This window comes from Canis lupus, chromosome 11, assembly GCF_011100685.1.
Source record: "Canis lupus familiaris isolate Mischka breed German Shepherd chromosome 11, alternate assembly UU_Cfam_GSD_1.0, whole genome shotgun sequence".
Classification (NCBI taxonomy): Eukaryota; Metazoa; Chordata; class Mammalia; order Carnivora; family Canidae; genus Canis; species Canis lupus.
In genome coordinates, this window is record NC_049232.1 from 8,454,104 (window position 1) to 8,479,964 (window position 25,861).

At 39.2% G+C, this 25,861-nt stretch overlaps 1 long non-coding RNA gene across 3 annotated transcripts in view; it reads left to right on the forward strand.

Annotated features, from left to right (window-relative positions):
* The first annotated feature begins 1,076 nt into the window (after window positions 1-1,076).
* LOC102153083 overlaps window positions 1,077-25,861 on the forward strand; it is a 52,287-nt gene continuing 27,502 nt past the window's right edge. For all 3 annotated transcript variants that reach the window (XR_005366556.1, XR_005366555.1, XR_005366557.1), the window contains exons 1-3: window positions 1,077-1,175; window positions 1,302-1,383; window positions 10,794-10,879. This is a non-coding gene — a long non-coding RNA (uncharacterized LOC102153083). The remainder of the gene's footprint in view (window positions 1,176-1,301; window positions 1,384-10,793; window positions 10,880-25,861) is intronic.

Below are 25,861 nucleotides of genomic sequence, written 5' to 3' on the forward strand. Positions count from 1 at the left end.
ATATTTTTAGCCTTCTATTTCGATATTCATTCACCCTCAACACATGGCTAGAGACCCAGGACATTTTAGCCCTTGCCCAAGTAAATGGGCTGTAAAGAAATCTCAGGAAGACATTAGCTAAGATGAAAACCTCAGCTAGGGTATCAAATGTGCCAGGCAATCACTTATCAAAACTCAAACTATGCTAAGTTCTCAGGAGAACTTTTTTAAGCATTGCAAATAAATGGATTGTGTTGGTGACTACAATGTGGTGACATTGATTCTGCCTTTTGAACTCAGGGCTTGGTAACAGAAACTCAAAATCACTATACAAGTGCCCTTGGAAATCAGAAGAGGAAAACAGGAGGTCCTAAAGAGAAAGAGAACATCAATTGAAGTCAATTCACCATATTCTGCATTTGCACTAGAGATGCTGATACTGACAATGGAATAGGGAGAGCAACCCCTCAGTTAACCCCTTAGACTTAACCCCTCAGTTAAGTCTTGGGACAGAATGAAGCATTGCAAAAACAAATTCCCCCAAGTGTTTGGATTCTCCCTCATGAGTTAACGATTCACTGTGCAATTCTATGTTGTTATTCACTCACTGAAACAAATCACCAGTATTCACTTCCATAGTGGGGAAAAAAGACCCTGTGAATTGCAGAATTTACTAAGAGCAAGTTCAAAGTCATATATTCATAGCCCTGAACCTTCCCCTCCCACACATCTCTCTCTTCTGTTCCTCCTTCTCCACCACTTCCCCTAGTCCTTGAGGACCCCCATGGGGCCTCTGTCTACAACTCATTTCAGAGTTCTGTCTACTCCACTTCATCCCATCCCTTGCTGAATAATATGAATCCTAACACATTGACAGTAATCACAAAGTTCTCTACTCAATTTTGTGGAGCTTAATGACCAGTGATGGGCAAGGGTGTCAGGACAGGCTGTATACTCTTAAATGATAAAACCCGTTACATAGAGATGAACTTGATTCTAAACCTGGGCACCTAAGGAACTAATGATAGAATCTTTAAGGTATGAGAATTCTAAGAATTATGAGGGTGATATGATCATTTTTCTTCTCCTCCAGGTAAGAAGAGCTAGGAATGCTACCTATACACTGTGTCTAATGACCCCACTAACCCCAAGACTCCTGCTTCTCTGGGACATGTGATAATGGGCTCTGATTACAGGTGTATTATTTTCTTAGCTCTCTTCTCCCTTTTAGAATTGCCATCTTTTGTTAAGACAAAAAACTTTTTTTCTGTTTCAATTGGTTATAATAAGAGCTCTTATTTGTTCTCACTCAAATTACCCAGTGAGCAAAACCCTCATTTCAACATAATCGATCTCATCTATCTGTGAAGAGGAAAGAAATAGGATTGATCAATATATCCACAGGTAAGACCTACTGATGGCTTTCCCTGTGAGAAAGGCTGACCTTCGCACAAATCCTAGGCTCTGAAACCATTCACTACTTACCCTGATGTAGACATTTTCAGACATATGCAAGGATGCCCCTATCCTTTCAACTTAGATTTTATCTTGCTCTTTGATTCTGAATTCCACTGTAGAGGATACACAGATTAAAAGAAGGAGAAGGAGGAGGAGTTGTCAGGCCTACAGAATAAAAAGTCTTGAGAGTAGATTCAGCAATCTGTGATACACCAGCTCTCCAGATAACTCAAAACAGGTAAAGATCTCAGAACCACTATTTTAGAGTAACAAGTCTCTCAGCTGTCATTGACTACTCGGGACTATCTTAACAGATTATTGATTATTGGTGGACAATAAAACAGATACTTAGCCATATGCATTAATTAGCATATGTTCTGTGGGTTCATGGAAGGGAGTAGGAATACAGTTCCCAGTTGGGTTTCAGGCTAGAAAAAAGAGTGTGATAAGGGCTCCTCAAAGAATATAACCAGAAAGTAGGCCAGCCGCATGAGTCAGACTAAGCCGTAATATTAGGGGACTCCAAAGCTCCTGCTATAAATCTTAAGGTCACTTGGGATGGGTCTATGTGGGGACAGAAGCAGAAAAGGCTGACTCATTGGCCAGATAAAGAGCACCAAGAGTCAACCTGGAGGAAGTGAGCCCTTGCACTGGTAGCATTGAAGTTAGCCACCAAGAACTACGGAGCAACTGAGCAGAATCTTTCATGCAAGAAGCTCTATTTTCCATGGACCTTTAAAAGGAAAAGCAGGATACAAAAAAAGACAGAAGTCCTTGCTACTCAAGTCTCTAGGAGCCGAGCACACTGATTTCTACAGTGTTGTTTCACATAAGATGCCATTCTTATGACTAACAGATGAAGCCAGGGAACCTAAAAGGTATACATTAGTATATACATATCTAATATACATAGAAGCAGGAAAAAATCCAGTGTTTCCCTTCCCCTATTCATTGTCAAAGACCCATACCATCACCCCTAGGCAGAATGGCTTTGAAAGGCATAAAACACAGATGTCCTCATATTGCTTATCACAGCCTCCTCCAGGATATCACAGCCATAGGGGCTGCCTAGGAAACTTGTCCCATGGAAGAGAACCTCACCCTCTGCCAATCCACCATACCACCTGACCTACAGGATCACTGTCCTGTCTCCCAATACCTTCTATTTAGATCAACCTATAAGTTATTCATCTTTGGTCTGCTTTTTACCCCCATGCTGTATGTGTATAGGCTCTAATATGTCCTCAATGTCTCCTTCCTCAAACACCTAAACCCTCAAATGTATCTTATGCGGTTCATGGTCAGTTATCCGCAGACCCCCTTTATCTTTGGCATTTTCTTTCTCTGAGAGCAGGTTGGCTAAGCCTCAAAGAGATTGTTTCCCCTAGGCTTTCTCAAGTGCTGGCTGTTTTTCTTCCTGTAGCTCATGAACCCCTGAGTTAAAGATGTCTTATCCTAACCTGCCTACCACTGCCAAGATGCCACCTGTCTTCCCTCTCTCCTTGCTCCTCTGAAGCCCACGACATACAACTGTACCACCAGCCACTTGATTATGTCATCTATTGACCCTGCAGTCACTTCCCTTTATTCAGGAAGGACCACATATGAATCTATGTGTTTCTCTCTAACATACTCTTTCTACATTCTCAGTGATCTCAGTATCCACATGGCCACATTTCCTATATCCTGGCCTCTCAGTCCTTGAACTTCCTTCTCTCCAAAAACCCCTTACACATTTTATCTACTTGTTTCAGACCTTGCCATCATAGCACCTCTAAATCCTAATTTAAAGTACCTACTCTCAAAAAAATAAAGAAAAAAAAAAATAAAGTACCTACTCTCTCTGTTACTTCCAGCACTCCAGACGATTTGTTAATATGCCTGATATCAAGCATTTCTCTTCCCTGCAAGGACTTCCAGTCCACTGATAGTGTTCATTACTCTTCCATGTTCTTACTTCCCTCCTATCCAGCTTAGAGTCCACGGTGTAGAACTTTCAAAACTTCTTTGAAAATGCTATACCTCCTTTGCCCCCTCTTCTGACATTGTATGTATCTAGCAAAATCTTACAAAATCCCAGCTCTCTACATACAATATGACTATTTCCACAAAGCTAAATATTTCAGGAGAGTATCACCCATAGCAAGTCATCCTTAAAAAGATGTCCACAATTCTTGAATGGGTCCTCACTATTAACCAGCAATCCTGCCACACCTACCAAGAAAATCTGCCTTCCTACTATCTGAGTTAACCATTTCATATCTTCTCCTCCCTTCCACAAATTTCTTATTCTTCAGAGAAACAATAAAATAAATCCACTGGAAAGTTTGTTCCTATACTCACCTGATTTTCCTCCTATTATATAATGAGAACAGTAGCCTTGATCCCATCTAAGATGCCCCTGAGCCTATCAAAAGTCAACTACACTTGGATTCCATCTTCCCCCCATCTTACTCAAGAATTTTAATCCACCTCCTGCCTTTAAAAAAGGGGGTATTTTATTGCTCTTTTCCATATTATTTCCATCATAACTTTGCTGTATTGTTTCCTAACTCAACAAATAGTCCCTTGACAGACATCTCTCCATAGCTTTGGCCTATTTCTCTCCTCCCTCCTTAGAAAAGCTTTCTACAGCTCTCATCTTTCTGTTCTGATCAAGTTCTTGTCCTCCACTTCATTAAAAAGGATTTCTATCAAAGCAACCAGGAAGCTCTATCCTAACAAACCCCCTTTTCTGCTCTCATTTTAGTAGATCTCTGAGAAGCCTCTGCCAAAAGGGAATGCCTCCTAGGTGTGAGGACACTTCAGTATCCAGTTGTGGGCCCTCCTCTTCACTGTCAACTCTCCCACTAGGTGATCATATCTCAGAATGTCTCCTGCTATACCTTTGGATTGTATGTATAGGCGCAATGAGTCAGTACTGGGAGAACACCAGGGAAATACTGTGATGTATTTTTTTTAAGATTTTATTTATTTATTCATGAGACACACAGAGAGAGAGAGAGAGGCAGAGACAAGCAGAGGGAGAAGCAGCTCCTCACAGGAAGTCCTATGTGGGACTCGATCCCTGGACCCAGGATCATGCCCTGAGCCAAAGGCAGACACTTAACTGCTAAGCCACCCAGGCATCCCTACTGTGATGTGTTAACTTATAAACTTAGAGTAAATACTTCCTTCTCTTCAGTCATGTTATTCCAAGATATTATCTGAGTCCTATAATAGGTTGAATATCACGTGGCCCACAAAAGCTTTCCTAGGACATCCAGCCAAGATATCTCTAGTCTTCCCCATATTTTTATTTATTTCAGAATCCTAATGAATGGGCCATAATGACTCAAAAAGGCAGAAAGTATTATCAGTCTCTAGATTCAGTCCTCATATCTTTCAATTAGGGACCTTCTTTATACGAAGTTCTGAGAAGGATTAAACAAAGAAAGCTCAAATAAAAAATTTTGCATATCAGGCACTCAAATAAATGCTGATTCCTTTGACTCTTACAAATGTGAATTTCAAAGAGAAAAATATCTCTGGCCAACGTGATCAGGAAAAGCTAGCATTAAGATGGATTTTGAAAACTGGATAGAATTTCAAAAAGAAGTCATAAATGCATGAAAGAGAAGAATAAAAGAAATATGGAGAGACATGTGTATGAGATTGGCTGGGGCACAGAGTTGGAGATCAGTCTAATTTGGAAAGGATATATAAAATCCCAGGTTTCTCTCATTCATCCTCATAGGACCCTAGAGTTCCAAAGCTGCACTCCAGATCTATAATATCTGCTGACAGAACTCCATGAAACCAATTTACCTCTCTGATCTCAGCCTGTTGCCTGATTCATGCTGACTCTTCTGCTTATCCATTTTGATTTCTAACTCTTGCCTGCTTATTTGGCCTTTCCAGATCACTTTTCCTGTTTAGTGCTCTACCATTCTCTAATCCCAGCCATCACTCAGGTTTGCCCTAACCTATCTACAGTCTAGTCATTCCTTTGCCTCATCCAAAAGTGAATCCCAAGGAGAAAACTATCTCTGGTCCAATAGGACAGAGATTACCAGTAGGGAAGCAACCTCAGTGGCCTCTGGTTTTTTTTTTTTAATTTTTATTTATTTATGATAGTCATACAGAGAGAGAGAGAGAGAGGGAGAGAGGCAGAGACATAGGCAGAGGGAGAAGCAGGCTCCATGCACCGGGAGCCCAATGTAGGATTCGATCCCGGGTCTCCAGGATCGCGCCCTGGGCCAAAGGCAGGCGCTAAACCGCTGTGCCACCCAGGGATCCCAGTGGCCCCTGTTTGAGGGAGAAGTTATCTGATCTACAATAAAAGGACAGAAATTACAGCATGCACGTGTGTAGAAAAAGACTGAGAATTTTAAATTAATCTAATGCATTGGATATAGCTCCAAAAATGACAGTGAGCCCCTGGGAGTAGAAAAAGTGCAACAGAAATAGGGAAATAAAGAAAAGAAACCAGGGAATTAAAATGAGCATAGCTCTGTAACACTTTGCTCATTTCCCAATATTCAGCAAATATGCAATAAATATTTGTTGATTGATTAAACAGATTTGAGCTCTGACTTGATGAAATCTTGCTTACTTGCATTACAGTATATCATAATCTCCAGTCCTGTTTACATTTTTAATTTGAACTCTAAAAATGCTGCTGTCATTTTAGAACACCAAATGAAACAAACAACTATTTGCTACCTGGCTTTGTTCTCATTTCAACTCTTTTGGAAATGTACAAGAACATCCCATTCAATGTAGTGGGAATGTCATTGAATGTAACTGATTTCACCTAGAACAGGGAGACACTCCTGTAAAGCCAGAAATATAAAACTACTAAGTCTAGAAAAATACCCATTTTTCAATATTGAAGGAAGGGATTTCTGAACTGCAGGGCTTCACGTCTCAAAATAAAAGCATTGGTTCTCTCCAGGCTCAATAGCTAACTTTAACCTGGAATCCAGAAACATTAACAACAAAGAATCCTTAGGTTTCACCAGCTGTGGTAAAAGGTAGATTTTATGGTTGCTGACTTCAGATTTTTGTTTGTACAACTTTTTAAACTGTAGTTTGGGTGGTGGACTTTATTTGAAGCACTATTTCGAAACTCAAAAAAAAAATCTTATTAACGATTACATTTTTAAAAGTCACATGGATCCTACTGAAAAGAAAGAAAGGGGGAAGAGGAAGAAGGAAGGAAGAAAAGAAGGGTTTAATTAAACAAGAAAGATATTAAATTGATGTGGCTGTAATGCTGTGGTAGCCTACATAAGCAAACCAAAATCTAAGCCTGTATATAAATGTTTCAAGGTTATGAAATCAAAATGTTAAGGACAACCAATTACAAACAGCCAACTAGGCTTTAAGCTATAGCCACCAGTTAATCTCGTTTCCTTCTTTCTCACTTTCTTTTTTTTTAATTTAATTTTTTAAAAGATTTTATTTATTAATTCATGAGAGACACACAGAGGGAGGCAGAGACACAGGCAGAGAGAGAAGCAGGCTCCATGCAGGGATCCCGATGCGGGACTCGATCCCAGATCCCCAGGATCACACCCCAGGCTGAAGGTAGCGCTAAACCGCTGGGCCACTGGGGCTGCCCTATTTCTCACTTTCTCTATGTAAATGTTTCCTCTGGCTTCTGTCAGGGAAGCTCTCCCTACCACTTCTGGTTTGGGGCTGCTCGATTTCAACCGATTTTTGCTCAAATAAACTCTTAAAATTTTTAACACGCCTCGGTTTATTTTCCTTTCCTGAAAATAGAAAGGAAAGAGGGAGAGGGAAGGAAGAAGGAAGAAGAGCTTGATAAAGCACGGACTATAGATGCATACCTGGGAGATTTGGCAGGTCTGTTTCCAGACCTCAGCAATAAAGCAGGTATCACAAAAAGGAGTCAAATGAATTTTCTGGTTTCCCAGTGCATATAAAAGTTATGTTTATACTATACTATAGTCTATGAAGTATGCAGTAGCATTATGTCTAAAAAACAATATACATACCTTAATTTAAAAATCCTTTATTGCTAAAAAATGTTAAACATCAAATGAGCTTTCAGCGAGTTGTCATGTTTTTGCTGGTGGAGGGTCTTGCCTCCATGTACATGACTACGGACTGATCAGAGTGGTGGTTGCTGAAGGCTGGAGTGACAGTGGCTATGACAATGAAGTTTGCCCAGTCGATTGATTCTTCCTTTTACAAATGATTTCTCTGTAGCATGCAATGCTGTTTGATAGCATTTTACCCACACTAAAGCTTCTTCCAAAATTGGACTCAATCCTCTCAAACTCTGCTACTGTTTTATCAATTAAGTGTAGGTTATGTTCTAAATTCTTTGTTGGGATGCCTGGGTGGCTCAGCAGTTGGGCGCCTGCCTTCGGCTCAGGTTGCGATCTCCGGATCCGGGATTGAGTCCCACATCAGGCTCCTTGAGATGAGCCTGCTTCTCCCTCTGCCTATGTCTCTGCCTCACTCTCTCAGTTTGTATCTCTCATGAATAAATAATTTTAAAAAAATTATTGGAGTTCAATTTGCCAACATATAGCATAACACCCAGTGCTCAAACCGCCAAGTGCCCCCCTCAGTGCCCATCACCCAGTCACCCCAACCCCCCCAAATAAATAAATAAATAAATAAATAAATAAATAAATAAATAAATAAATCTTTGTTGTCATTTCAACAATCTTCATGGCATCTTCCCCAGGAGTAGATTCCATCTCAAGAAATCACTTCCTTTGCTCATCTATTAGAGCAACTTATCATCCATTCAAGTTTTATCATGAGATAAAGTATCATCCTCTACTTCAAACTCTAGTTCTCTTGCTGTCTCCACTATATCTGCAGTGACTTCCTCCACTGAAGTCTAGAATCCTCAAAGTCCATGAGGGTTGAAATCAACTTCTTCCAAACTCCTATGAATAGTGATAGCTTGATCTCTTCCCATGAATTATGGATGTGCTTAATGTTATCTAGATTGTGAATCCTTTCCAGAAGGTTTTCATTTTATTTTGTCCCTATCCTTCAAAGGAATCACTACTTATAGCAGCTATGACCTTATGAAATATATTTCAATAAGACTTCAAAGTAAAAAAAAAAAAAAAAAAGACTTCAAAGTCAAAATGACTCCTTCATCTCTGGATTACAGAATGGATGTTGTGTTAGCCAGCCTGAAGATATTAATCTCACTGTGCATCTTCATCAGAGCTGTTGGATGACCAGGTGCATTGTCAATGAGCAATAACATTTTGAAAGAGATCTTTTTTTTTTTCTGAGCAGTAGGCCTCAATAGTGGGCTTAAAATATTCAGTAAGCTATGTTGTAAACATATGTGATGTTATACAGACTTTGCTGTTCCATTTACAGAGCACAGAGTAGATTTTGTGTAATTTTTAAGGACCCTAGGATTTTCATAATGGTAAATGAGTACTGGCTTCAGCTTACATCACCAGCTGCATTAGCCCCTAACAGAGAGCCAGCCTGTCCTTTAAAGTTTTGAAGCCAGGCATTGGCTTCTCTTCTCTAGCTATGAAAGTCCTATGTGACATCTTCTTCCAATAAAGATAAGGCATTTTCTTCCAATAAAGCTCCTACATCACCATTTACTGCTCTACCTTCTTACTTTCATGTGATGGAGAAGGCTTCTTTCCTAACCTCATGAACCAACCTCTGCTAGCTTCAAACTTCTCTTCTGCAGCTCCTTTGCCTCTCAGCCTTCATAGAATTAAAGAGAGTTGGGGTCTTGTTCTTGATTGGGCTTTGGCTTAAGGGAATGTTATGGTTGGTTTGATCTTGTATGCAGACACTAAGACTTTCTCCATTTCAGCAACAAGGCTGTTTGAACTTTCTTTTCATTTGTGTGTTTACTGAAGTGGCATTTTTAATTTCCTTTGAGAACTTTCTCTTTGCCTATTTGATGCAAGAGGCCTAGCTTTCAGCCTATCTCAATTTCAACGTGCCTAAACTCATTTTTTATAGTTTTTGACTTAAAGCAAGAGATGTGTGACTCTTCCTTTCACTTGAACACTTAGCTATCAATTGGCCTAATTTCAATATTTTTGTGTCTGTGGGAATAGGAGGATCAGAAGAGAGGGAGAGATACAGGTGAACATCTGGACATTGGAGCAATCAGAACACACACAACACTTACCAATTAAGTTCACTGTCTTATATGGGTGAGGTTTATGGCATCCCCAAATAATTATAGTAATGACTTCCAAAATCACTGACTACACATCACCACAAAAAATATAATAATAATGAGAAACATTGAAATACACAATATGACACGAGACACAAAATGAGCAAGCATTGTTGAAAAAGTGGTGCCAAAGACTTGTTTGATGCAGAGTTGCCACACGCATTTAATTTGTAAAAAATGATAATAATTCAATTTAAAAATGCAGTTTTGAAGCACAATATAGCAAAGTGAAATAAAACCAAGTATGCCTATATTTTAAAGTGTTTTCCATCTATGTTTATTTTCCTGATAATTTTAGTCCCTTTCCCCTTTGTCATATATTTCTAAAAATTCCAACAACCTCCTCCAAAACAGGGGACCCTGCATCTCAGGTTGTAATTTAGTTAAGGTACTTAGTCTCACCTACCATCTCTCCTAGACAGCGAGCTCCAGAAAGTTAGCATGTGCCTGATGCATGGTAGGCACTCTAGAAACTAAAAACTTCATGGAGGAAGAGATGAAAATAGTTGGATTAAATCAAATGAACTCCAAACGATACTTTATACATACTCTGGGTTTCCCAAACTCCAGTTATCGGAATTCTACCATAGTATTTTTCTTCATATTGCTCACTGGTTGTACTAAATAAGATTTCTTTGAAAGAAAGTTTCATATGACTACAGAAAATGGAAAGCCAGTATCAGTTGATGGATGTAGACAACAACTATGAAAACAAATACAATCAATGTTCAATTTCTTTACTTGGTAGATGGTTGCATGAGAATTTGCTTTGAAAATATTTTTTGTAACAATTTTATAGGGATATAATTCACACACCATGCAATTAACTCTTTTAAAATATACAAACCAATGGATTTTAGTATATGCAAAGACTTTTCTACCCCTTATGCACATAAAAGCCTTTTCAGTCCATATTGGGATTGGTTTGCTGTTCAAGTCCAACAAATCTTGTACATGGCTCTCTCCTTAAAGAAAAAAATTTAGATTGCATTAGTGTCTGTAAATCAGATATTCCATAGTGTGGCTGTGCATCTGAATCAATTAAACCAGGTTTCACTGGGTACTGGCAGTACTGGGTAGAATAAAGGAAAGAGTCCTGCATTTTCTGCCCTCACAGTTTTTAGGTTCACACTATATGCATTTCCCTTTCCTCATGCAGAATCGTGAGTGACAGTTCTACATCATAAAAGTTTTCTGAACATCAGTTCCCAGTGGGACCGTGATTAGAGTATTTCTTTTCCTTTGGTGAGTAAAATCCAGTCTTGCTTAGTTCAAGTATATGCATCAAACACTAAGCTGTTAGAGTCTACCTGTCAAGGATCACAAGTTCTCTGATTAAAAAATAAAGCCCATTCATGGAACTAGGGGTTGCCTGCCAGCAGGCTCTTTGCCACAGCTATTATGAAAACTGGCAAAGAAGTGGGCAGAAAAATCATTGTTCACCTTAACAGATGAGTCTTCCCTCACAAAATAGATGAATTTAGAATACCTTCTTAGTCAGACTCATAAAGAAAAAGGTACAGGGGATTTTATGAAAATGCTGACCTCCTAAGAATTAGTTTTTAAATTGAATTTTCTCCTCTTCAGATATTTGATAAACCCCTTGCCTCTCCCATTAAAGGTCATGCCAAAAAGTAACATATATGATTATTTACATTGATCATCCACCGGGGCCATGGTTTACTCCTGCCAAGTTTATATCTGAACTTCAACCTAAAATTAAAATGTTCAGTTATTATGAATCAACTTGCAAATTAACATCCTCTAATTAAAAAAAAAAAACATTCCGATCTTAATTTTTATTTAAAATTCCAAATGGATTGTATTTTAATAAGGACCAAAAAATTGAACATGTTGAGTCCTGGGGAAAAGGGGAGAGGATTTTAGTAGCCACACAAGAGGGCTGGCACAAGTCTTGTCTCTGTTATCAAGTGTAATGTAACTTCCAGACATGAAAGCTTTGAGTGCCAAGGTATCCATTTCAAAGATACCCATTTCGAGTCAACATGCTCCTAGCTATAGGATGCAGCTACTAGTAAACCAACTAGACAAAGAACCAGACCACCCTCACACATGAAGTTCCCCTTTTTGAGGCCCCTGGATAACCTACTACATAACTGACCACTTGAGTGACCTCACTTCTTCCTTCTCACTCCCAAATTCTGGCTCCTATGTTTTAAATTTGCTAGTAAAGAGCAAACCCTCAAAACCCTAAACTCTTGACCCTAAGAGAGACAGGGACCCAAGTCCAAGCTCCCTTCCTCTGTCTCTACCCTTGACTTCAATCTCACTGTGTGGTCCTCGGGCATGCTTTGTACCCTGTAGGACCTGTGAGTAATAACCCCTGCTCTCTCAAAGTTCCCTGATGGCTGCTGCTGAAGTGCATCCTGAAATCATTAGACCCACAAGGGCTGGTCCAATGTCAGCTCTGGTCCAGTAAATGTCTGTAGGGCTTGCCACAAGGAACACAGACTCAGGCAAGTGCCTCAGGCATTTCTAGCTGACATTTCTAGCTCATCAATAGGCTGAGATAGACATAGCAAGCATCAAGCCACTTTCCAACTTCTCCAAAATAGAACTTATTCCTCTGAAATGAGAAAAAGATGATTGCTTATCAGCACTGTAGCCTGGGAAAGGCAATGGAATTGACATCACAGTTGATTTCTATTAAGCGAATTAATGAGTTTTGATAATACACACTATATAGAGGTATGTTTGTTTGTCTAGAAGTTACTACATAGAGATTTACAATTGCGGGGTCACCTTTGACATTTGAGCAACATAAGTTAACTGGAGGTGCGATAGATAATTGAAATATACCTCTGGGATGCAAAAACAATATAAACACAAATTTAATGTGATAAATACATGTAAGTGTACATAAGAGATACAACTTGTCTAATAAAATGTGTTTCAGGAGCCAGTGCTAGTTCTATACTTTAAAGTACAATGGGACACTATAGACATAACTTCAGAAAAAAACATTGTGGGGTTTTCATGATCATCTCACGTTCATTTTTTAAGAAGCATCATGCCAGTCATTCATGGGCATGTTTGGGTTCCTGAATGTCTCCTTTATCCTATTTACCATCCACATAACCTGGGCCTCAAATTTAGCATAATTTGTAGTTCAGTTTTAACTTTATATTTCCAACATTTTTACATCTTAGTATTGCTTTCTGTTTTCTGAAATGAATTTAAAATCTATGCATACAAATCAAACATCAGCCAAAATTCTCCATACTTCAGGGCTATCTTAATTCTCCTTTTCAAAAAATAGTTTAAATGTGCCACACAACAGTAATGCCAACTAACATCACAATCTGGCACTCTGCAGCTGTATTAGTAGCTTTGGTCATTGACCATGTGTTTGCATTCTTTACAATACTGTCTTTTCACATGTATGTTTGCTGATGACTTAGACACCAAAACCAAATGATTAGCAAACCAAATCTTCAAAGACACTGGAGAAAAGAACATATTACCTGGCACATTTTCAGAATATGAGCCCCACAATTAACTTCAAAGACCCCAAATTCTGAGGGTGACTATAACTCAGATTTCATTTTCAAGTGACTGTAACATGGGGATGATATTATTATCAGTTGCCTATTTGGATAACTTTTCCAAGTATGAGAGCTTTTAATTTTCTAGCCAACACAATCTGATGTTTTCCTCTCACAAGAACAATAGCCATAAATTACATCCTCAATTTCTATTCCTTGATCCTGTCATGGCCTCCAATCTCTTATGAGATTTAATAAAACTCATCCTTCCTCATCCTTCTGACATGCCCAGTCTTTGCTAAATACCTAAAGGTGGGTATTCGAGCCACTGTGGTTCAACATCCACAGCAATCTTTTAGGTCAGGAAGCCAATCAGGGTTCCTTGGGAATTTTGCTTGCTGGCTGGAGCAGCCCTCTGTCTTCAATATGTCAATGTAGAGAGGAGCCCTTCAGCAATTTCAATGTATTTATACAAGAATATCCTTTCAAAAGAAAATTATTGGCCCAGGATCAAAGCAAAGTCATAACTAAAGACTCCTAATCTTGAAGTTTCACAAGTCATCCTAAGAAATCAAAAGACTACCACAAGATAGAGGTATTCATGAGAGAACACAGAATATTACAAAGTGTTAGAGCGAGGGGTGAGGGAAGGGAAACAGCAAGGGCAAACAGTTAAAGGACGCAAAATCAAAATGCACAGAGAGGGCCAGAAAGAAGCACTTAGAACCTCTAGGTTACTCCATGTGGGCCAACTACACAATTCTGGAGATTCAACTGCCTTGGCTGGCCAGGCTAGATTTTTGAACACTCAGTTGCCAATCTCCAAGGACAATTGTTCAGCTTTCGGTTCAGAGGAAATGCACCTCTATCTAACTTCACCCCAGCTTCTCTCTGCCAGTTTGAAAATACTAGGCAGGCAGCTTTTGTCTCCTGAAGAATGAAGACAGTATAAAGTACCTGCTATAATGGAAAGCAGTTTGAAATGTAAGGTTGTCCAACTGACAAAAGCACTTTTGCAAAAGGCATTTTTCAAGACTGGCACTGGAATTGGGTCGTGAATTTCTATTTCCAGTCTCAGCAGTTCCACCCAAGAGAAAGTACTTCTATACCAGTGGACTGTATGACTATGACCTTCACACCAGATACTGTAGCAAAGCCTAAGAAGATTAATTTAGCCAAAACAATCTGTGATATTATAAAAATCTTGCAGATTGAAATAGTAGTGCTTATTACCAGTTAATTATATATATTAGCCATTTGAATAGATATACCCTACTCTTCACTAGCTCCTTCCATCTTTTGTATAGTTAGGTCGGCCCTGATGGGCACTAGTCACTCAGAAGGCATGTCCTTCTCTAACGGCCATCTGCTCATTTCATAGTTCTTGCCATTGCTCAGGGTGGCAGCCACCCAGGGAGACAAGATAGCATAACTAGAGGAGCAAATTAGGCTCTCAGGAATACAGCCAGGTAGTTTCCAACTCTTCATGAGGCTGACTGTAATTGTAGGCAGGGTTGTAATAGGAAGAAGTCGGAGGACAATGTGAAGCAAGCTGGAGAGAAAGAACCAAAAGCCTGACTTGTGGCCATAAAAACCATGGCCCTCTGACAACCTGGAAATCAAGGAAGCTTCTGCTCCAAGAAATCTGTTAAGGCATCAGAGAAGCCCTTGAAGAGGCCAATACCAAAGTGCAGGTTATACTGGCCAAAGACTGCAATTTGAGGCAAAAGGCAATGACATCAGGAAAGTAGTGTCCATGGGAAGACCAGCTGAAAACCAGAGCTGGACAGGGTCTGCAGTCTGTACAGTGGGAAGGTTTTCCAACTTAGCCATGGAGGAATGTCCAGGTCCTCTGGACTCAGGCCTTAATATAGAAGAGGCCCAAGGTGTGAAATATTAAGAAAGAGGTGCCAACCAAGAATGCCAAGAGGTGAGGGCACATATGCAACAGACTAGCAACAAGGAACAGGATCAAGGGTCATGGGGTGCCAGCCAGAGGTATTAGATAGAAGAGGAATTTAGCTCCTAGCCATGGGACCACAGGTTCATGTCAAAGATTGGAATGAAGATTCTAGCTCTAGTTCTACCCCCACATACTCCATACCCTCACTCTTTCCTGCTCGTTTATCCTCCAGTCTCTTTTCCCAACCTCATTTTGGCATAGGAGCTGCTTCCCCATTTTCCTAACCCTCATCCCTTCCTCCTTTTCTCTCCTTTCCTTCACTCTTCATTGCTATAATTTCACAGGTGATGACTTGTGACACATAAATCTAATAGGAAGAGCAGGAGAGAAATATAAGTAACAAATTAAAAATATTGAAATGAGCACAATTCTTCAAAAGACCACAGATCTAAAACATACTGCTAAGGCTAAATACATGGTATTTCATCAGCTCACAGTTCAGGGCACACACCTTTATTTACTTCACCAGCCATGGCTCTGACAATCACACCTATGAAAGTTCCAACACAGCAGCTCTTCTGCAGCTTAGAAAATAAGTAGACTTCACACTTCTTAGAAGCCATCTTCCCATGGCTCCAACGCATGTCAAATGTGAATGCCAAATAAAGCAATTTTTCTTGCATCATTTCTTCTACTGATTTTGATGCTTTGAAGTCTGATCCTTTGGTTTAATAATGCAATGGACTGAATGTTTATGTCCCCCCAAAATTCATATGCTAAAACCCTAACCCCCAATGTGATATGAGGAGATGGGGGTTTTGAGGAGCAATTGTAAAGGTGGAGCCCTCAGCAATGGGATTAATGCCCTCATAAAAGAGATCCCAGAGAGCTCCCTTGCTCTTTCTGGATGTGAGGGCAGAATGGGAAGATAGCCATCTATGGTGCAGGAATAGGCTCACCAGACAAAGAATCTGGCCAATGCTGTGATCTTGAATTTCCAGCCTCCAGAACTTTAAGAAATAAATGTCTCTTGTTTGTCTAAATCGCCCAGTCTATGGTATTTTTGTCACAGCAGCCCAAATGGAAGAAGTTAGTCACCTGTATTTTCTTCTGTGTGTTTTATATGCTCATATTTTGCACAAAACTCTTTAACCTTCCTGGGATTCATTTTGATATATGAGGTGGAAGAGAAGAATGCTAATTTTAACTGATTTTCCTAGTACTGTTTGTGAATTAATCTATTGCTTTCCCATTGGTTGTAATATTCCATTATCATCTGTGCAGTTTCATTGGGGTTAGACTAATATCCTGCTAAAGGATAACATAAAATAATTCCCTTACTCTGTAGTTACTGAAGAAAATGAAAATTTTAAAGCAGCAGCTCGTGGTTTCACTGATCTATTCTATTGGCTTTTTTTGTTAGTTTCTAGATCATTTATTTCTGCTTCAGTCTATTATTCCCTTCCCTCTGGTTCTGGGTTTTAGTTGTTATTTTTCTAGCTCCTTTAGGTATAAGCTTAGGTTGTTTATTAGGTTTTACTTGTTTCTTGAGGTAAGCCTGTATTTGCTATAAACTTCCCTCTTAGAACTGCCTGTTTTTGTTTCCCTGTACTTTCTGGTTTCTTCTTTGATTTCCTGGTTGACTCATTCACTGTTTAGAAGCATGTTATTTAACATCCATGTGTGCTTTCCCGATTTTTTTCTTGTTATTGATTTCTAGTTTCATAGCATAGTTAGAAAAGAAGCATGGTATGATTTCGATCTTTTTTAATTTTCTGAGGCTTGTTTTATGGCCTAATATGTGATCTATTCTGAAGAATGTTCCATGTATACTTGAAAAGAATGTGTATTCTGCTATTTTAGGATGCAATGTTCTGAATATATCTGTTAAATCCATCTGATCCAGTGTGTCATTCAAAGCCACTGTTTCCTTGTTGATTTTCTGTTTGGATGAGCTGCCCATTGATGTAAGTGGAGTGTTAGAGTCCCCTACTATTATTGTATTATTATCAATAAGTTCCTTTATGTGTGTTATAAACTGCTTTAGGTATTTGAGTGCTTTCATGTTAGGTGCATAAGTATAACTGTTACATCTTCTCGTTTGGTTGTCTTTATTAATATATAGTGCTCTTATTTGTCTCTTTTTACAGACTTTGTTTTAAAGTCTAAATTGTCCGATGTAAGTATTGCAATTCTGGCTTTCTTTTGACATCCATTTGCAGATAAACATTTCTCTATCCCCTCACTTTCAGTTTGCCGTGTCTTTAGGTCTGAAATGAGTCTCTTGTAGACAGCATATAGATGGATCTTGTTTTCTTATTCATTCTGTTACCTTATGTCTTTTGATTGGAGCATTTAGTCCATTTACACTCAGAGTAATTATTGATATATATTTATTGCCATTTCATTACTTGTTTTGTAATCCTTTCTTATCTTTCTCTCTTTCATGGTTTGTATGCTTTCTTTACTAATATACTTGGCTTCCTCGCTCTTTATTTTTTTCATTCTTATTACTGGTTTTTAAGTAGTGGTTACCATTCAGTTTACATATAACATTTTCTGCTTATAGCAGTCTATATTCAGCTGATGGTCACTTAATTTAGAACTCATTCTTTATTTCTCTCCCCTTTATGTTTCAGTTATTTGGTGTCATATTTTACCTCTTTTTATTACACCTCTATGTTTATAGTAGCATCATTTACAATAGCAAAATTATAGAAGCAGCCCAAATGTCCACTGACTGATGAATGGATAAGACAGAAGTGGTACACACACACACACACACACACACACACACACACACACACAGAGGAATATTATTCAGCCATGAAAAAGAATGGAATCTTGCCATCTGCAATGACATAGATGGAGAAAAGGATATAATGCTAAGTAAAATAAGTCAGAGAAAGATTACTATATGATTTCAAATACCATATGATTTCACTCATCTGTTGTATTTAGGAAACAAGACTAAAAAGAAGGAAGTGGGGGAGAAAGGCAAACCAGGAAAGACTCTTAACTCTAGAGAACAAACTGATGGTTACCAGAGGGGAAGTGGGCAGGGGGAATGGGTGATATAGGTGATGGGGATTAAAGAGAGCACTTGTCATGATGATACTAGGTATTGTATGGAAGTGTTGAATCGCTGCATTGTACATCTAAAATTAATATAACACTATGTTAACTGTACTAAAATTAAAATAAAATAATTTTTAAAAGAAAATGAGAATTTCAGGGAGTTCATGATGTGTCTCTGCCACCACCATCACAGAATTAGTATTATTTATAGATGTGCTTAGCAAAATGCATAAAGGATAGTATTTCCATGAGAAGCTTGGTTGTTCTCAAATATACTAGAAGCCCTGGGTTGTCACAAATGGAATCCAAACAAATCTAAATACTCTCGTTACTTTCTGGGTTTTATGTCCTATGAAGAACTCAAAGCCAGGTGGCTAAGATGATAGAAAGCAGCTATAGAGACAATACTTCTCACTCTGCCACAGTTGTGTTCTTTGCAGGAGACATACAACTGATACCCTCTGTTTAGGTTTTGTTTGCATTGCTCCATGCCTCTGCAATCTGCTTAAAAGATACAAATCAAATTCTATGTCAGGGGAAGTTGTGCTGAGCCACAACATGGTACTAATTTCATCTAGATGGACAACAGTTGTCTGTCAGATCCTCCTACCGAGACCTTTAGTTGCCTGGAAGCAGGAAAATGCAGCAGGATGTCTAAGGACCTGGAATATAAAACATTCTCCCTTTCTAGTTTCTTAAACAATCTTAAGTAATTAGGTTACTAAATACAACAAAGTGACTATCAAAAAGAAAAGGCAAATTTAGAATAAATAGAGATTTAATGAGCCTGCCCATGTAGGTTTTTGTTTTTATAGAAACATCACTATACTCGGGCAGAAAGGCCAGTTTAAAAAAATAAAAAAAGCTTTGACTCTGTGATAAATTCCCCTGGGTAGATGAAACACAGGATACCAAGCACAAAGTGATGGCACCAACTGTGCTAAGAGAATCCAAAATCATTATAATTTAAAAATGAAGTTCACATTTCATGTAAAAAAAAAAAAACCCACAAAATTCACATAGCTATACTCAAGAGACAAAACAGTCCCCAGAGACAATTCCTATCAACATCTGCAAATCATTTTATCAATTATGACTTTTACTCTTCAAAATTCCTCAAGTCTCCTTCAGTACCCAGAATTAATTAAACAGTCCCTCCCTTCCTTCCACACTTCAAATGCAGTGTAATTTATAAGCATATTTATGTCACATGTGTGTGTGAACATGTGTAAGAGACAGAGACAAAAACAGAGTTTGATTGATTTATTAATTCTGAGAATCAATTCAAGTTTCTACTGTGAACTATTACCTCATGATTTGAAACTAACCCCCAATGGTGTGACGAGAACAGAGTCTCAATTTCCACACAACAAAATATCACCCAGAAAGATTAAAAAAGGCAGATAGAGAGAGAGAAACTCTCAAATTCACAAAACAATTTGTGATTATTTGTATCCTAAAAAACAGAGGCTTTACTTTCTAGACATCTCACTGCTGGGTTCCTTTAAGTAAAAATTTCCCTTGGAGCCTTTAAAACATATTTATGTTTCCAAAAATTCAATTGACAAATAATTTTTCACATAAACAGCTGTTGCACAAGGTAAAGCAAACTTTCACATATGTTTACCTTCAAACCATATCATTTACACTTAAATGTGCTAAAATTCTGAAACATCGTTTTCTCAGAAAGATGGCTGATCTAGAAGGGATGTTTGCAGGGAGAGTCAACTAAACATTTATGGGAGGGGTGGAAAGGGGGAAGTGTGGAGAGGGTGGCTTCATATGTCTGGTAAATAGCAAAGCTTTCCTCCCTGGACCCCTGAGCTTTATGCTGACAGACTATGGTCTGAGTATGCACAGCAAATTGGCCAGGGGGCAGAACCAGCACAGCAGTGACCCACAACTCTGGTCCCCAGAGCCATGGGTAGATTAGACTGCAGATCATCATGGCCAGTGGAAGCAAGCACAGTGAACCAATATATTCTGTCTTTGGCAAATGCGTTATCCTCTAGGGATGTTGTAGAGGTAGCACAACAACAGTAGGCAAAGCCTTAATCCAACAGAGTTGTATGGACTAGTCATGTCCCTTCAAAATTTATTTTTTTTCCCTTCAAAATTTAAATTCATATTTATATTCATATTCATTGAAGTCTAGTCCCCAGTGTGATGGTCTTAGGAGGTGGGCCCATTAGGAGGCGATGAAGCCATAAGAACGAAACCAATTATAAGGAGACAAAGGGACCAGAGTTATGTATTTCTACCATGTGAGCAGGAAAACAGCCACCCTTGAACCAGGAAGTAGGTTCTCACCAGATACCGATTCTGCCATTGCCTTGAGTTGGACTTCCAGCCTCCAGAACCGTGAGAAATAAATCTCTGTTGTTCATAAGCCACTCGGTGTACAATCATGTGTTACAGCAGTCCAAACTGAAAGACAGCAGTAGGTCTTCAATGATGGAATGAATGGTGGACCTTAATGACCCAGGAGAGAATGTAGGAACCTCATCAGTATCCACTAAATTATGCCAAAGTGCCAGATTACCCTTGGACTTCGCCTATAAATTGGGGTGAGGAAAGTATGTGTTGGGGCAACAGCTCACATTATAATTTCAGTATGTAACGCAAAAGGCTAATTGTGAACAAATTGTAATACTGAAACATGGCATGCCTGGCTCTCAGAACAAAGCATAAAAGATGTATTGATGAACGCGATCAGCTCACAATCAAAGATAACAGTAGCTGCTCTAATAATTTACTTTTGGGGGAAAACAATAGAAAGGTGAGCAACTAGAATGCAATGGGAAAGCAATGTATTTGGTGCTGGAGGTGCTGAAAGAAGATCCTCTATTCCCACATGCAGCCTTCAGAAACCCTGCATGTAGTTTGCTACAATTCTTTTCTCAAATACAGCATCTTTTCTAAAGTTAAGTCTGTTGTTCATCAAGTACACTATTAGCATGACCTTTGGTTTCAAGCCCTTTCTAAGAGGTGGATACCCGCTGCACATCCGGGTGAAGACCCAGAGTCCTGCTCTTTTTCCTCAGACCCAGAAAACCTATTTCGTAGATGCTAAGATCTGGGGCATTAAAGAAGCAACTCTTGAGACACGTAGGTGGCTCAGCAGTTGAGCATCTGCCTTTGACTCAGGTCATGGTCTGGGGTCCTGGGATCGAGTCCCACATTGGGGCTCCCACGGGGAACCTACTTCTCCCTCTCCCTGTGTCTCTGCTTCTCTCTGTATCTCTCATGAATAAATAAATAAAATCTTTTTTTTTAAAAAAAGGCAACTTACAGACTCAGAGTAGAGGATGTGATCTTTCAAGTCAATATTCAGTTTCACAACCAGAAATCCATGAAGAGAGAACAAACCATGGAAAACGAACAATTTTATACTGATTGAAACGATTCAAGTCCCTAGATAAGAAACCATTCAGTTTTTAAAAACAAAGAAGCTACAGTTATATCAAGCATGGAGAAAAAATATATATATTTTTAAAAAGAAGAAGACATGGCAGCACATCCAGAGAACACTTTGGGTATTTAACAACTAAGTGTTTCAAGCAGTGGGGAAAGATGTGCTCAAATAATTACCCACACCCACCATGTCAGCATTAGCAGCAATGATGTGAGCTTCTTGAGAGCAGGCACTGTGGGTCTTTCATGTTTATATACCAAGAAGCATCTAAAAACTGCATTTCATATTGAAATTGCAAAATAAGTGTCTGTTGAAGGAAACAATATTGGTCAATTCCGTACTGTTCCTCTTCAAATTGGAAAGAAGTAAAAGAGAGCAAACTAATTTTCTAGCCTTCTTACGCGTTGCAGAACTAGTAAAGCACATTTGAAAGGACAGGGAATTTAAATTCAAATATCTGAGAAAAGACCTTCAGTTAGGGAATAGATCTTGTCTGGCATTTCTGTGAAAAAATTAAGCAAGGAAAAAGCTTCCATGTTAGGTTTCTGAAAGAATAATCAAAACTAGTGAACACTGACTATTCTGGCATTGTTGGTTGCACTATGGCACAGACTTTTACTAGATTTTAGTAGCCATTTCGACTTACAGTAACGTGACAGGAGGAAAGCTATATACACTGACTCATCCAGTGGAAGTTCTTCCAAAGAACAAGCTTCACCCAAGAAACTTCAGGTGTACTGGGGGGATGGGGGGTTAAACCAACTTTCTGTAAAAATAAATTCAAATTTTACGTGATATTTTTATGCCTTTCCTTTGATCAGAATTTCTTAGCTGGGTCACAGCCTATATCTATACTTTTTAAAAAAGATTTTATTTATTCATGAGAGACACAGAGAGAGGCAGAGACACAGGCAGAGGGAAAAGCAGGCTCCCCGCAGGAGCCCAATGTGGGACTCGATCCTGGACTCCCTGATCACAACCTGAGCCAAAGGCAGATGGCTCAACCACTGAGCCACCCAGGTGCCCCTATATAATTTTTTTTTAATCTAAGTAAGCAATGATAATATTTTGCATCTTGAGCAGGCAGTCAGCATTTACCAAGAAGGGAGGTCCCTACCTGTGGCACTCACTGTTAGTTCTCCAATAGGTATTTCTCCTATTCTGCTTGATAAAAGAATCCCAATGTTCTCCAAGCAGCTATGTGCCAAGTTTCAAGGAATGAGCAATGATCCACCTGAAATCAGTCAGGGAAACCCCATTGCTCTCAGCCTGTGGTTGGCCTACAAGTCCACCGTGCCCTCCTTCTGACCAAAGAGACATAAAGGGAGTATTTTCTTCCATTAAAGAGGGAAAAACATAAAGACAAAGATCTCCTATCCCCTGTCTTCCACGTTTATTTTCGTGTGGGGATGTGCTACCTAGAGCAGTGACAGCCACCTTACAACTATGAGGTGGCAGGCCTATGAAGGAATGCCAATACACTGAGGCTGGCAATGTGGACACATGAGATGAACTGGGTCCTTCACAATATCACTGAGTCACCAGACCTATCCCCAGATGGTCTGCCTCCATTCTTCTTAGTAAGTGAATAATAAAAGCCCTCATTGTTTAGAGCCATGAAAGTAAGGCTGTCTGATAAATGCTGCCCATCCCCAAAAGCATCCTCACCAACTTATCATCTTCAATAATTTGTAGATGCTTAGGAATGGATATTTTTATATTTAGTATGTCACACTTTTCCTCTATTTTCTCCAATCCAACTATCCTTTCTTCTTTACAGGAACTTCCCTATTAGTCTAGAGCACATGACCCATCATTCAACCACAGGCTTTCTAATATTCTCAACTCCCTTGACACACTTGTCCTTCTGCTGTACATGCTCAGCAAAACCCCATCCTAGGTCAACCAATCATCTACCTTTCCCATCCATATCTGGGCTCATGAATATTATCAGAGAAAGGCATGAATCAGCAGATTAGTGTCACCATCTTCAGTCAGGTTCTTAGGAATAACCTACAATCCCTCTCTGCATCTCTCACTACTCTGTCACCAATATTGTGTTAAGCCTTCATCAATTCATCCCTCTCTGTATTTGTAGACCTTGCTTTCTGCCTTATAGGAGGATTCCCTTGATTTCTCAGCAGCCACTCACTGAGCTATGTGCATTCACCCTCATCATTTTATTTCTTGTAGTTACTCACTTGCTCAACAAATATCCCAACTATCCATCTTTCTGGCACTTGTTAAGATCACACTATTTCATCCCCTTGTACTTGGAGGTGAGTTAACTGATTCTTACCAATTATTTGTAAGGGGAAATGACAGGGGTTGTTTTGGGACCAGGTCTGGAAATCCTCCAGACCTCTCTTCCTTTCTGGCATAGAAACCAGAAGTATTTGGCTCCATCAGGGTAACTATAACGAGCAAATAAAAGTAGAACATGTAGCAGGAATAAGAATCAACCCTTTTTTAGAAACCTCAAAGATTTTGGAGTTATCATTATTGTGGCATAATCCAGCCTAAGTCACTGATACATCTCTCCTTCTACATGACAAAATACATGGTCTCTTACATGTATCCTTCCATGACAACAATCATCCTCTATCTTTGACCTTTCCTTCATCCCATTCAGAAAAAAGTCAAAATTACTTCTATATTTTCAATCTTTTAAAAATGTCCATTATCAAATCTGTATCTATCTTTGATTTCTTTCCCTTATACACCAAGCCCCACTGCCCTGCCAAAAATATATAATCTATACAATGCTCACTTGTACACCTCCCAATCACTCTTCATTCTGTTATAATCTGATTGCTGCCCTACACCATTCTACTGAAAGCACTTTTCCAAAATTATATGTACACTTCAGTCACTAAATCAAATGGACCCTTTACTAGACATGCTGATAAATTTGTGTGCTGAATGAACCTCTCCTACTAACTTGAAGTAGCCAGTCTCCCACCCTTCTAGATTCACCTGCTCTGCCATGGCTCACAGGCTCTGTCAAGTAGACCTTCATGTCCTCTCTACCACGAGACTCACCTAAGCAACTTCCCAGCCCAGGCACCACTGAAAATCAAAAAAACACATGAGACTTAAAGATGGCCAAACCATAGGACAGGCCAGAAATATGTGATCTGTGTGTACAGGCTCACAATGAAGAGCTTGGCTAGGTTCTCTCTCCTATGAATATGAGTTTAGATCAAAGGAAATTCAGGGCAGCCCCGGTGGCACAGCGGTTTAGCACTGCCTGCAGCCCAGGGTGTGATCCTGGAGACCCTGGATCGAATCCCACATCAGGCTCTCTGTATGATGCCTGCTTCTCCCTCTCCTGTGTCTCTGCCTCTCTCTCTCTCTCTCTCTGTCTCTATGAATAAATAAATAAAATCTTAAAAAAAAAAAAAGGAAATCCAGCAGTTGCTTAGGAAGCAATGAACTAAGGAGTCCACTGTGGCCATATACAAAAAAACCACAGAGAAAGGAGTTGGCTGACAAGATAATGAAGCAACTGCTTAGAGTTGGCTGTGGGTAAAGGGGTGGAGGGAATAGCTCTGGTCCCTGGTGGCTTTCAGGTCCCAGCAACCAGTCCTTTTGTTGTCCAGTTGTGTTTGTTTTTTGTTCTTGGATTTATCTGAAATTCCATAAAGTATGCTTAAAACAAACCCCAATTACTGTAGCTTGAGTGGATTTCTTTCTAGCAAAAGACAGCTTTAAAACCTTATTTTAGTCTGCCTCCTTAGAAGTTTTGCACTACTGACCACTCCGTCTTTTTTGAAAGTTTCTCCCTCCTTGCTTCTCTGACTGAAAGCTCTCCTCCTTCATGTTTCTTCTCTTCTTCCTCTGCCAACTCTTTAAATGTTAAGGATGCCTAGGGTTTCTCTGCCGGCTTCCAGCCGCCCTTCTCAAGAACCTTACCCGTTTCTGGGTCATCACACTCCATCCTAGCTGGGAATTCCTGGAACTTTTTTATTCTGTCCAACTAACATGCCTTTTGGAAAATCATATTTGCACTTATTAAAATAATCACTCAGTGGTTAGTCATATTACCTTACATTTTTCATTTCAAAGGGTAATTTGTAACATTATAGTGAATGTCCACAAACAAGTTGTCAACACTGTTGCACATTAATGTGTAATGACAACTCTTCAACCAAGTAAAGATACTTCAGTAGAAGAATCTAAAATAAATAAAATAAACGTAAAATAAATAAAATAAAACTTGGTTGAATCTTCTGTTTAAATTTGTTCAAATGGTTTTGACTATATGCAGGAAACATAACTTCAATTTTTACAAAGAAAAGACTGTAAGTCAAGGTAATGATTAG